Source organism: Hipposideros armiger, unplaced genomic scaffold (assembly GCF_001890085.2).
Source record: "Hipposideros armiger isolate ML-2016 unplaced genomic scaffold, ASM189008v1 scaffold_282, whole genome shotgun sequence".
Lineage (NCBI taxonomy): Eukaryota > Metazoa > Chordata > Mammalia > Chiroptera > Hipposideridae > Hipposideros > Hipposideros armiger.
The window spans coordinates 882,768-894,849 of record NW_017731632.1 but is presented as its reverse complement, the minus strand read 5'-3'; the positions used below and the strand labels follow the sequence as shown (position 1 = coordinate 894,849).

At 56.7% G+C, this 12,082-nt stretch overlaps 1 protein-coding gene across 1 annotated transcript in view; it reads right to left on the bottom strand.

Annotated features, from left to right (window-relative positions):
* ZFYVE28 (zinc finger FYVE-type containing 28) overlaps window positions 1–728 on the bottom strand; it is a 55,507-nt gene extending 54,779 nt beyond the window's left edge. Inside the window, exon 1 of the mRNA XM_019657947.1 lies at window positions 592–728. The gene's annotated coding sequence lies outside the window, so the exon portion shown is untranslated. The remainder of the gene's footprint in view (window positions 1–591) is intronic.
* Window positions 729–12,082: the final 11,354 nt, after the last annotated feature.

Sequence of the window (12,082 nt, the reverse complement as noted above, 5' to 3'; positions counted from 1 at the left end):
GTCCTCCACAACTAGACTGAAGAACAAAATGACAGCAACTTGTCTGTTCCCCTTCCCCCAATTCCCCAGCACTGTTCCCATCCCCCCAATTCACCAATTAAAAAAAATCTTAAAAAAAAAAAAGTTCAATGAACCCTAAGCACAAGAAACAGGGAGGAAATTATACCAAGCCACAGTATGATCAAAACTAATAAAAGGAGAAACATCTTACAAGTAGCAAGAGAAAAAAAGACACAGTGCATACAAGGAACGATAAGAATGACGTGACATTTCTCGCCGGAAACAATGCCTGTGAGAAGACAGTGGAACGTACTGAGGAGGGAAAATGGTTCACAACTTCCCACTCTAAACCCAGCAAACACATCCTTCAACATGGAACGTGAAACACTTTTTCATTCAAGCAAAGGCTGAAAGAATTCATGGCCAGCAGACCTGCCCCACAGGACAAGCTAAAGAAAGTCTTTCCGGGAAAGGAAAACGACACCAGGTGGGAACGGGGAGCGCCAGGAGGAGCGGCTGCACGGGAACCACGCGAGACCCTTTGATCCACATTCAGTGGCGTCCGCTCAGCCCCTCTGCCTGCCCACTTACCTGGCAGGAGCGAAACTGGCTGACGAGCAGTGTGCACCGCTGCGGGTCCTTCCGCCCGTCCAGGCTGTCCAGCTCAGCGGCCACCTGGTTCAGCTCCTCATCCGCATAGTAGAACTGGGCAAGCAGCTGCGGGTCCGACCTCTGCAGGGACACAGGCACAGCAGTGTGAATGGGCAGGAGGCGGTGGTCGCAGCCCAGGCCACCGACACCCAGGCAGCGGCAGTGGGGTCTCCCATCGGCTTCCCTCACAAGAAACTGTGCGCTCCTTGTCCCCTGACACACCTGTCCCGAGTCCCACAGGGACTCACAGCCCACGGGGCTGGGCCTTCTCCTCAGAGGCCCCCGAGGCTGCAGGGGCCCGCAGGACAGTGTCTCTGTGGGGAAGCGAGACGGTGAGTCACCACAGCCCCGTGATGGGACAACCCCAGGTAAGGGGCTCAGGAGAGTGGGGTCCAGGGGGCCTGACCAACAACACATCCTGACACCTGGCTCAGGGGTGGACCCCAGTCACCACAGCCCACTGGAGTCCTTCAGGCCCCAACCCACCAGGTCCCCTCAGAGTGGTGGGTGAGGTGGGAGAAAGTGTGGGGGACGCTCCCATGCAGATGTTGCTGAGATGGAGCGCCTCCCGGTGGAAACAGGTGTGCAGTGCGGAGCCCTCCCTGCATTCGTCCCTGCAGGCCTGACTGCTGGTGACAGACACCATCTGGGCCGGCAAACAGCTGGGGCTGAATTTAGGGCACTGAGTAATGGCTCCTCCAGGGGCTAAGGCTGCTCTGAGAAGGCGCGATGTGGGGGTCATGCCCACACCTGCCCAGAGAATAACTCAGGTCACTCTCTGCCCTGGCACAAAGTCACCACAGCGAAAGGCCTCGAAGGCAAACACACCAGCTGTCCAGGTGAGCTCAGCCCCTGCTGTGCGAATGTGCCCAGGGAAAGCTGCTGGTGGCCGTGGTGCCAGCTGCCAGGGAGACAAAGCCCTACCCATCACTTGCTCCTGTCAGACCGGCTGTCCCGCTCTGTAGACCCAGGTAGGGGCTGAGCCTCGAGAGGGCTTTGCACTCAGCTCCTCCGCTCACACACACACTTTCCTCTGTGTTCTGGAGAGGCTGACATGTGTGCAAGTGGGACTGGGAGGGAGACACGTGTGTCATGCATGTATGTGCATGTGTCACTATGCAGTGTAAGTGTGCCTGTGTGTACATGTGCATGAGTGTGTGCATGTGAGTGGAAGTATGTGTGTACACAGGTGAGTGTGTGGGTGCATATGTGCACAAATGTGTGTACACACATTTGCACCTACAAGTGTGTACACATGTGAACGTGTTGTGTATGAATGCACACAGGAGGGCACATCTGTGTTGTATGTGTGTGAAGGTGCACATGTGTACATGAGTGTGCTGCAAAACTGCATTTGTGAGTTCACACACAAGTATGTGTGAGCACACACGTGCATACATGCATGCACAAATGTGCGCCTACACACATGCATGTGTGTGAGCGTGCACATGTGTGAAAGAATATGCATGCACAAGTGTCCAGCCTGGGGAGAAGGCCTGGGGGGTAAGGAGCTGGCTGATGCTCCCCCTGTCCCACTGCCCCTGGAGCCTAGCCCCCCACAACCTCTCCATTATGGCCCATCGGGCCCACTTCCCATCCTGGAGCCGCCCCTTGTCTTTAGGGTAGAATCTGGGCGGACAGGGAGAAGTCAGCCTGGACAGACAACCAGAAAGCCCTGCCCTCCAACTCCCCAACCAGGGCTCGTTCTCGCATCTCCGGGCCCCACAGGCAGCTACCTGGGGAAGAAGACGAGGGAGCGGTGGGGCCTGTGGAGAGCGGGAACGGGCACGCCTGCCCCACGGAAAGGCGCAGTGAGGGAGCTACAGTGCCCAGTGCTGAAGTCACCTCCAAACCAACCTCGCAACACTCGTGTAGGTGCTACACATCTCCATGACGTTCTCCTGACTGTGCCTCATGCTCTCCCGGTGAAGGGCACGTGGCAGGAGGAACAGACGCTGCGGCTCAAAATCGAGCCACAGAGATAAGCCCTGTACTTAGCAGGTTCGGGTTTCAGTAAATTAAAGACCTTAAAACCAGACCTCAAATGTGCTGACCATTAGCAAAGAGAGCTGTAAACACACACACACACACACACACACACACACAAAATTACAGATTCAGAAAATTAAAAAAAACAAGAACTAGCAGCTATCTCCATTTTACTGAAACACAAAAGGCCTATGCTATTTGAAATTTTTAGTTATCCCCTGAGACAGCTTTTCAGCCCCCTCAAGACTGGTATTTCCAAGAAAAGAATGAAAAGTCCCCTTGTGTCCCCAACACCACCATGGGATCTTTATCGGTCGTGTCCATCACACAATCAATCGTGTCCATCACATCCACCGAGACCTCAGGCTGTGTGAGGAAACCTCAGGCAGGGGTTCCAGGAAATGGATTAACATAATGTACAAAATTCCATTCGTGCTGATTAGCAGAATCCAAAGGAAACACTGTGGTGCTCCATTTCTATTTCCAAGTTCGCAGCGTGGAAAGGAAGACACTCTCACCTGCTCAGCACTCAGGGCTAAATGGTCTAGGGCACACCCTCCCCCCCACCCCGCAGCTCACAGGCGGGACTGACAACAGAAGGACGTATTTGAGGGATGTGACAAATTGTCTTCCTCTCTGATTTGAATCAACCAGCCTGATTCAACATTTTAAAATCAAAGTTTAAATTAAACTTTTTAATGTCCCCAAGTAAAATGTTCACAACAAAGAGAATCACTTGACGTAAACAGGAAGAAGAACTCGCCCCATTTGAAATAAAAATTGTAAGGGGATAAATTAGAACCCAGCAGAAATGTCTTTTAAAATCACACGGTCAATATTTTCTCAAAGACAAATTCATAGCAGGAGAGGATTTACTGTTATAAGAAGACAGGAATAAAACTCATGAGAAAGCATTGAGCTTCAGGGGTTAGATGACTAGTGAACGCGCGACCTCCGAGAAGGCAGAAGAAAATATGCAATAACAAAACACGCTGAGGGAGTTCAGAAACGAAAAACTCGACTAGTTTAGAGCTAATTTTGTACAGTTGATTAAATCATTTGTCTAAACACCCGTGATGCGGGACAAGGATGTGGACACAGACGTGGGAGGCGGGGCAGAAGGCGGGGCAAGCTCAGCCCCGCCCTCGGGTGTCTGTCTGAACGGGCGGGGGACGATGCTGGAGTGTCCCCAGCAGCTGTGAGGCTGGTTGGCAAGGCTGGGACAGAATGTGGCACAAGCCATGAACCGCCCCCAAGGGGCTGGTGTCCCCAGCCCTGTAAGGAGCGCTGTGCCTCACCAGGGCCCATCCAGAGCCCCCCACTCACACCTCTGACCCAGATGAAGAGACTGAAGCTCAGAAAGAAAATTGATGGCCATGGTCATACTGCCGGCCACGGGAGAGCCAGAAGTCAGCCATCTTACTCTGAGGACCCTGGGAATCCCTGTGGGTGAGAGTGACCAGGGCGGGGCCCCTTCAGGCTTCTTGCTTCCCCAATAGGAAGTACACACTGCCGTGGGAGGACCTAAAAGGATGCCTCATCACCTCCCCCCAGGACCACAGCAGTCCCTGCAGAAGAGAGGATGGGGGAAGGGAGGACAGGGGGAGGCAGACAGTGGGCCAGGTGTCAGGACAGGTAGCACGGGCAGAGCAGGAAGGACCAGTGCCACCCAGTGTAGGCCCAGAGACAGGGTGTTGCCCGGGGGCTGTGGGGAGTCCCCCTTTCCCCATGAGCTGGGCTCTTAATGCTGATTCCAAGGCAGACCACCTCAAGAACCCTCACCGCCCAGGTCAGCTGGGCAGAGGCCAGAGAGCTCAGGGTGACGGCTGGATGCCTGTGGTGCCAGCCAGACCCTGGGCCTCGTGGACCAGCTTTCCAGTAAAGCGGGACCACCCACTGCAACGCCAGGAATCCAGGAGCCATGCAAACAAGCCGAGAAAGGCCTCTGGTCTCCCGCCCACATATGCCCCCCACAGCCAGCTGACCCTCAGGCCCTGGACATGGAGCTGCAGCCCTGTCCAGGAAACCCACTGGCTACTGGTCCCCAGGGCCAGAACCTGTCACTGCCTCCAAACACCCTCTTGCTGTTCTGTACCACCCTTCCATCCCCACCGAGGCCTCGCGTTTCTGGGCGACCATAACCTATATCCCCAAAGTTGGGCTTGTCCACATCGGTCCACCCCAGGGGCTGCCGGCCCAGCCCCTCAGCAGCCCTGCTGCCAAGGTAGGCACACGCTCCTGTGGTCAGAGCGCAGCCCTACTGCCCGGCCCGCCAATGGCTGGTGGCTGGTTGCTCCTGCCTCCACTCCCACCCAGCTGCCTGCCTTTTCACCCAGGGCGCTGCAGACGGCACACTGGTCAGCAGAAGGGACCCCAGGCACTTCATCCAATCAACGGCCACAGCTCCTGCCGGGGGCCCTCCCACGTCCACTATCTCAGGACTCGGTACCTGCCTCCCTGTGGCCTTCAGGCGTAGGTACGGAGCTGACCCTGGTCACATGGCCATCCCGATGTCCCCTCAGCCTGCCCCACACACCCTGGTCAGGGAGCCCCAAGGCCAGCGGCTGCCGCCTGGGATCGGGTGGTTTCCGGTATTGGTGGGCGGGTGCGGGCGCAGTCCAATCACATAGGCAGCAGGTGTGTATGTCACCCAACTGCCATCACTGCCCAGAAGGGGCTGAGTGGCTTGTCTCACTCAATAGGTTTTCAGGGTTCATCCATGTGTGGCATGTGTCAGCACATCATCCTTCTGTCACCAAATCGCACCCCACTGTGTGGGTATGTGACATCTGTTCATCCGCTCACCAGGTGGTGGCATCTGGGTGGTTTCCACCTTTTGGTGACTGTGGAGAAGCTTCTGTATGGATGTGTGTTGGCCATTTCTTCTGAATACAAACCTAAAGGGCGTTTCCTGGTCCTTTGGGGACCCTCCACTTAGCCTTTTGAGGAGCTGCCAACAGTTTGCCCATGGGTTCTGCCTCTCCCCCGCCAGCAGTGAGCAGCCCATGTCTCCACCTCCTCCCCACGAGGCTCTGAGTCCTTGGTTCTAGCCATCCCAGCAGGCATGAAGGGCCACCTCCACGGGCTGATATACGTTCCCCGGTGATGGTGACGGTGACGGTGAGCACCTCTCGTGTGCTTGCTGGCTTCTGCGAGTCCTCTGTCTCCTGCTAACTTTCCTCAGTGGGACCATTCTTTCCACTCGAGTCCAGGGCACCGAAGCCACCGTGCCCCCTGGTCTGACCAGCGCTTTCCCAGGGCCACTTGGAAATGCAGTCCAGACTGGCCTTCCGTCTGGTAGCAGGAGGTTCCCCCGTCACAGCCAAACTGTCACCAAAGCCATGCGCAGGTGTGGAATGGGCAACACGGAGCTTTCGCCGTGATTAGGTCCTGACTGACCATAAAGAGAGTCCTGGGACAAAGCAAGCGTGCTCCCCATTGTCTGCCCTGGGACCCCTGAAATATCCCCTACCCACTTGTAGTGAGCTGAATAGGTGGCCCCTCAAAACCACCCAGAGCCTGGGAGTATGACCTGCTTTGGAAAAGGGGACTTTGCAGGTGGAAGGAAGGTAAGAGTCCTGAAGTGACACCATGCTGGGTTATCGGGTGGACCCTAGACCCAATGACAAGTGTCCCTATAAGCAGGGAAACATACAGGGAGAAGCCGCAGAGACTGCAGTGCTGCGTCTACCGAGGGACACCAGGAGCCACCAGGAGCCGGAAGAGACCAGGACCAGATTCTCTCAGAGCCTCTGGGAGAAGCCAACCCACCGACACCCCATTCCCGACGTCTGGTCTCCAGAACTGCAGACAACAAAACTTCTGTGGTTTCAGCCCCATTTGTGGTACCTGGAGACAGCAGCAGCGAGAAATGAACAGGCACTCCACACCACAATTAGGATTAGGGAGCTGCCCCAGAGCACAAGCCGGGGGAGGGGCATCGTCTTGTCCAGGTGGCTTTGAGGGGGACCAAGAGATCCCCCTTGGTTTTCCAACTTCCGTCCATTAATCCTGTGAACTTGCCCAGGCAGCAGCTCGGCCCAGGGCCCTACCGCACACCCCAAGGTGAAAAAGGCCTTGGTCCTGGGTCCTGCACAGCTTGTCTGGTTGCCTCAGCTAACGGGCAGGGGTGTCTCGTGCTCCCACGCCTGGGTCACATGGGAGGAGGGGCCGCCAGAGTCCCCACATCCTCGCCAGAGTCCCCACATCCTCGCCAGAGTCACCACATCCTCGAGGCGCCTTGAGAAGAGGCACCGCCCCCCCACCCCCCAGCCCACAGTCTGGGTGCTCTCTTTCAACAACTCTTCTGTGACTGTGTGGCTGTGGGAGAAGCACCGACAGGACACAGGACCTTAAAAGGATCCTGATGGCCCAGCGCCCAGAACCCACTGGAGAGAGTGGGGCGGGGCCAAAGGGAACGCCTCGCCCAGGGAGGGTCACCATCTCTGCCTGCATCTTGTTCACCCTGCTGGCACTGCTGTGGGACCCTGTGCAGTGTGCCTTCCTGGGGAGCTGGGTCCCACATGCGCCCCTCGACACTGTCCCTCCCTCCTGGCCCTGATTCTGACGGCCTCTGCCTGGCCCGTGTCCACGGGTGGCGGGTGTTTCTATCTGCAATCTCTCTGTGGGATGCAGGGTCCAGGGGGTCCCACCAAGAGGACACAGTGCCCACTACCTGCCCAAATGCCTACAGGAAAGGTGACAGGGGCCTTGATATGGAACATGGGCAAAGGTGCTTCCATTATGTGCCGAGTCTGGTTCTTCTTGTCGCTCAAACCTTGTTCAGTTTTGGGTCCCACTCCTCACAGGACAAGTGGGTTGTGGGGGACTTGGAGCTGGAGAGATGGGGGAGGGGGACTTGGTCTGGGTGTCGAGCAGGGAAGGAAGGGGACAGAGAATAAGGTGACAGCAGGGAGAGGACAAAGGGGCCCAGTGACACACACACCAGCCCGAAGGCTCCAGCGCCCCTGTCAGGCTGCCTGGGGCGGGGCCTCAGGGGTTCTTGAAGCCGACTGCGCACTCCTGCACCCCTCCCGCCCCTCGCTTGTATTGTGGCCACTGTTCCCTTTATCAATAATGCAAATGACACCAAGAAGCACTCGCCTTGCACATTGTCCGTCATGCAAAACACGGATCAGAGACGATCAAGACAATTCCATCACTCTTTAAAAATAGCTTCCCCAAAAGTACGCCTGCTCCCGCCCACGTGCTGTTTTATCTGAGGACGAAAATTATTTGCAAAATAGTCCAGCAAGAGTCTGTACTTGGGTTCTACACACTTTTAGAGGAAAAAATATAGACAGATGTTCCAGAGGCTGGATATATGACAGAAGAGAAGCAAATGAGTGTCTGCTCAGAAAAAAACAAGGAGAGGGCCTGCGGGAAGATAATCCAGGCGCAGGTCCTTAAGGCGGGGCAAAACACACACACACACACACACACACACACACACACATGAGCCCCTTCCACAATAGCGGGCAAACTAACCTTCAGGTGAGGCCCCAACAGCAGCAGACCTGCCCACCCCATGGCTCCACACTGGACGCCTGGAGCTGTCGTCCTCGAGGGCACAGACCCAGTGTGACAGAAACTGTTTCCTCTCCACAAGTTCAAGTTCACGTTGCCTGGCTGTTTGCCCCCAACAGCGTAAATGGGTGAATCTCAAAACGTTTAGGTGGAGTCAAAGAAGCCAGACCAAAGACAACGACCTGGGGTGGGGACGCACACTCGCCTGACCCCACAGCAGGTGAGCGTCGTCTGGGGACAGAGGAGCCAGGCCAGCGCTGTCCTCAGTGGCGCGGCCAGTGCAGCAGCCTCCAGGATGAGGTCACAGCTCAGAAGAGCCTTCTCAAAGATGACCGTGCCTCGACAGAGTGTGCTAAACACCAAATCATCTTTAAGTATTATTTTTGGTTGTAAAAAGTGTAAGGAAGAAGGTGAACGTCCGCCAGAGCTGGAGCACTGTCAAACCCTGGTTTTCCGCCCGCGCGAAGCTGGGAACGTAATTTGTCCTTCCTCGCCCAGGCCCCCAGCAAAGGAGCCGTCCCCGCGTGGCAGGAAACCCACACCCATCTGTCCTGGTGGGATTTCACGGTCCCCACAGAGCCCTCACCAACGCCGTTCAATTCATCTGAAAAACCGGGGCTGACCCAAACACCACAGCGACACGCCCACAGGTCTTCAAGAGCACCTGACTGGAAACGGCAAAAGGCAACGATCTTGCCCTGAATTATGATGTCTGTACGGTCACACGGAGCCTGTCTTGCTCCTAAAGTCAGCACCTCCAATCCAGAAGAAGCCACAGGGTAGACCAGAGCGCAGTTACACAGAAGGAACCAGAACTGATGCAGACATCTCAAAACGAAGGCCACCTCAGCTTCTTTCAGAAGCGGGCAGCTGTTACGTTAAGACAAGGACAGACACCTGCCGGAACCCCATCTTTAAGCAGGTCTGTGTGCTCCCAGGGGAAGGGGCCCTGAGTACCTATGACACAAATCCAGAATTTCAGTGTACCCACAGAAACCCAGATGTCAGACCACAGCTGCACGCACATCTGGGCAAGTACTGGCCCGCTTTCTGCGAAGGTTCTCGTGACACTGTTGTCACACTCCACGGGCCTGGACCTGGCCCCAGCCAGATGGGCCCGGAGCACCTGCTGACCAGGACAGACTTCTGGACGGAGAGTGGACGAGGAGCGGGCCCACTCCTCCTGCAGAAGGTTCCAAGGACAAAAGTGCCGCACGTCTCTCTTCCACACTGCACGAAAACGCCAACTTGAGTGACATGAACGTGAGCTTAGGCGACCAACACGAAAGCGCATCTGCCACGAGCTGTCTGCAGTGGGCCGGCCACCTCATCCACACCCTTCACCCGCGTGTCCCCCACCCCCATCCCTGTTCCCTCGCTACCACTGTGGCAAACTATGCAGAGGGGCTGTCATGACGCCCCCCAAAGCCTCAAGGAAACAGCTCTCTCTTCTTACCCCCAAGCAGTCATTTAAAAATGTTATAATTAAGTCATTCCTACTTACTTCAAGCAACTTTGCATCAAACCGGGGGTTAAGTTCTAACAAGGCCCAAATCACTTGGGCCGGTCAGACTGGCTGACCTCAAGGAAGCACCCCAGGGCCACCTCCCACGGAGGCCCACCCAGCTCTCCCGGCAGCTGGAGAGCAAACGCCCAGCTCTGAACCCCAGATGAAGTCACGGCTCAGTGGCCATATGGAACGTGTCACCCCAGGCTGGGCACGGCAGCCACCCAGCACTGGACCTTCAGATCTCTCCAGTGAGGAACCCATGTCCAGACGGGGTCAAGAAAACGTGGTCCTCGGCAGTGACACATCACAGACGAACTGAGACTTCGTCAAGAGAAGCTGGAAAGGCTGTGGGCTCCTGAGAGGACAGGGGACTACCCTGTCCTTAGAAACATTTCCAGAAGTCCAGAATGGTGCCCAGCACCTGCTGGCCCCTCACCTCGGGCCATTCAGAGGCCTCACAGGCACCTGGAGATGGAGACATGGAGCCCAGAAACTGGTGTGGGGCCCGTCCGAGGCTCCAGTGGCCGTGAGGAACCTCAGCCCAGACCAGCTCGGCCATCGGGGACCTTCCTCCCCTGGGAGTGGCCGTCCTCGGACCTGCCCCGCTGCCCCTGCTTCACCCTCGGCCCAGAGAAGAGCCCTCCGGGGTAAATGCCCCTGCACCCCCCAGCCCTCCTTCTAGCCCTCCTGCCGGATGACCAGTCAGCGCCCAGAGAAGGGCTGCCCAGGACAGGGGTGCTGACCGTGAGGACGGGCTGGGGTGCCCCTCTATCTCCACACTGCCTGGGGGGACTCCGACCTCCGGGACCCTGGCGAAGTGGAAGGCCATGGAGGTTCCCCATGCTGGATAGTGTGCTTCCCGCACCCAACGCCCATGAAGTGACTGCCCATGATGCTGGCAGCTGGGACCATGGACCATTAGAGGCCACCCAGGGTGGGTGTGCTCCAGCCTCTGTCTCCCGCCAGCTGTCTCAGCTGGTCCTCCTGACTGCATGGGGTAGGGGGGCAGGCGCCAGGGCCATCAGTGGCTGGCTAGGATTCGCTGTGACCTCCTGGGGCTCTCAGGTCCTGAGGCCGCCCACATGCCTTGCCACATGGCCCCCTCCATCTTGGAGCCAGTGACAGTGCATGGAACCCCGTCAGGGTTCACACCACTCTGACCCGTGTTCTGCCACCGGCCGGATAGCCTCCTGGCCCGGGGTTGGTGTGCCCCATACACGGCCAAATACACAGTGAGGGAGTGCACCCCCACCGTATTCACAGGGGCAAGAGACTAGATGTGGAACCTTACGGGGACATTTTTAGAAGCAGGCTGTCAGCTCTCTAGTCAAGAAAAGCTATGATTGCAGATTGTCAGGGGCATGCTGTGTCCTGTGGCTTACCTGTACCTTTAGTGAAGCGACAGTCCCCCCACTGATTCCCATGCACCCCCAGTGGGTCGGGCTCCATCGCGCCCCATAAGTAGCATCCTTCTGCTCCCCACAGTCCTGTGTGCGATACCATTGCCAGCCTCATCTGGAGGCAGGAAACTGAGGCACAGAGAGGCCAAGCCACTGGCCAAGGTCACACAGCAACAGCGTGGGGCCGCGGAGTCCTGTGCAGGCCTTGCCGGCAGCCCCGCCATGCTGTTGACCGTCATCCCTCTTAAACGTGCGAGTAGTGGTGAGTCATCATAAAACTAAATTTAATCTCTGAAAGCTGCTCCCGGTGCGCTTTCAAAAGCAGCCCCTCAGCAGATGGGTGGTGCAGGGGTGGGTCAGGGGGCAGCAGGGGGCTGCCTGATGGTGTGGGGTCTCCTGTGGGCCAATGACAATGTCTCAGGAAGAGAGGCAGGCAGTGGCTGTACAACACGCTGAGCAGGCTAAACGCCACTGGAACCTTCATCTCACGTTCCCTGAATTCCACCTTCACTAGGAAAGAAAAGGAACGTCCTGGGAAGGCAGAGCCTGTCAACAGCACCTCCCAGAATCCTGGGGACCCTGGTCTCCTCCCCCCAGCTGCGCGGTGCTGGGTCACCCCTCCCTGGCCAGAGAATCTAACGCCTTAAGTGCATTCTACCTCGGAAATAAAGTGACCATTGAAAATGGACCCAAAATATAAAATAAGCAAAACTCAACAAGAGCGCATTAAAGTCACATTATATTTTTTCATTTGTCAAAGCCTATCACGTGTGTGACGTGGGACTTTGTTTAAGGCAGTGTCGACAGGGACGTGAGAGGGCTTTATCCCTCACAGTGACTGCGGTAACTCCCAGGTCACTGACGAGGCCCCCACTGCACCTTGCTGACCCGCACGGACACTCTGTCCAACGCCCCCGACACCCAGAAGCTCCGCCTTGACCCTGAGTTCAGCAGGAACCCCGATTAAGGCATTTACAGAAATGCAGACACACATGTCCACACAGAA